Raw genomic sequence first — 2,121 nt, forward strand, 5'->3', positions numbered from 1 at the left:
TAATGGGATTTTGGTTTTGGATGGAAGATCCTTCAGAAAAATAATTTATCATTTGATTCATATCTGATTAACTTATACCATTATTATCAATACATAATGCTATGCGTGGAAATTATTCAATTAAAGTCTCATTTAGTCTGAAGACCAGAGAAACATTTATGTGTGGTAGTTAGTCATCAATGACTGTGGTGCTTGAAACTTTTCTTTCAAAATGTGTCTTGATAGAAAATGACTTTAAGAAAATAGAAGTCATCACTGTTGTATGAGAAAGCCTTCTTTCTCTTTCAATCTCTCTCTCTCTGAGGGAAATGGATGCCCCCTAAGCAAAAATATTTTTCTTTCAAAATGCTGTTGTGTTGCTTCACCAGTCCCGTATTTGTGAACTACATCATTTGCAGCTGGCTGGCACTTGCTGTTGCTTACATCTAGATACCCGTGCACCAAACTCTCCCTCCTGTGGCTGTAATATGGTATCTAAAGGAATAATCATCTATCAACAAAATTTTCAGCCCATCCTTCTGCTCAGGGCACTTTTGCATAAAGTTTCAGTGTTTAAAATTAAGCATATTCAAGTAATCAGGCCAGGAATTCTGCAGTCTGATGAGCAGACTGTCAGCCTCAGAGTGAATTGATTTGTTTTCTTCAGTGGTGTAGTTTAGACTTTAAATGTTAACCATGACCCGCAGGGATTACTGAATGCTTAACCCCAAAGCAGTAAAATTTTCCATTTCCTTTTGTCTCAGGTAGTACACACCAACAATATCTGTGTACTTCAGCTGAGCATATGGAGACTATCATAAGATGAAACGATGGATATTTAGTGATCCTTTTGCTGATACCACATCCCTGTAGCTAAGTCATGCTAGGCATTATCCTATTGCTCTACTCTGGTTTTCTGTAACTGTGAAGATTTGCCAGTCAACTTCTAAACCTGTTAGATGAAGTTGCTCCTTGCTGGCCCTGTGCTTCACATTGCCACCCAAGCAAATCATGCACTAATCTCCCTGCAATGCAATTCTGATTATTTTTCATCCCCTCTTCAAAACTTTTATGGTGGAGTAAACTTCAAAGGAATATTGCTGTCAGCAGGCTCAAAACCAAAACATAACTTCTACATAACAAACATTATATTCTTGGTCTTAACACCTGGCCTCAGAGGGTGTATGTTTCCGACACCCGCAATGTTACGAGTGGGTGGAAAAATATATTTTAAATTAAAAACTTTGTAATTATAATGGCTAGTATTTCCTGTCATATAACTGGCACTGATTCACATAAATTATTCAGATCAGTGGGCTATCCAGTCTGGTATCCTGTCCTTGGCACTGGCAGCTGCTTTAGGGGAAGTTAACGAATCTACATAATTTCTAGTATGGTTGAAGGTTACAATTGTAATGTGATATTGTTATAATAAAAATTAATAATTTAAAATAATATAATTTCCTTCTTCCAAGTCTTGCATTCTTTTAATGAGAATTTGATTTCTGTGCTCCCCACATCTTCATTTTGTATCTACAAATTTTCAAATACGTTACCATAAGTGTACTGAAAGCTAAGCAAGTAAGTCCAGATTCCTCCTCAGTAAATTAAAACCTCTCCAGAAAGCCCATTCTGTCAAACCAGTACTATTATCTCTTCAACTGCCATGTTTGTATCTGGAAAAGCTTACATGAAATTTTCTACCTATCTGGATTCCTACAGAGAAAAGGGTGGAAAAATAATTGAAAAATTACTAGAAATAGGTATTTAAATTACTAGAAATAGGTATTTTTCCCTTTATTTTCTTCATTTTGTTTTCAGTTAAGGTTTTGGAAGAGGTTCTTGTTTGTTCAGTAGCATACTAGTGTCTGTAAAACAACGTGAAGGTAATCTTAATCTACAGGCTTTCTGAGGGACTTGTTGTTGCTTTTGCTTTCCAGATTCCTTTATTCATTAAATAAATAAAGTACAGTTACCCATCTGCACAAAGATACTTTTTTTTAATAATTTTATTTTTTATTTTTATGTGAATACAACTGGAAAGGACAATGTCTAGACAGCTACTAAAGATATACCATAGGTTGCAGTATGAAAAAAAAAAAAAAAAGAAAAAAATATCATATCACAACTATAAAAAGTCCA

This window comes from Anas platyrhynchos, chromosome Z, assembly GCF_047663525.1.
Source record: "Anas platyrhynchos isolate ZD024472 breed Pekin duck chromosome Z, IASCAAS_PekinDuck_T2T, whole genome shotgun sequence".
Lineage (NCBI taxonomy): Eukaryota > Metazoa > Chordata > Aves > Anseriformes > Anatidae > Anas > Anas platyrhynchos.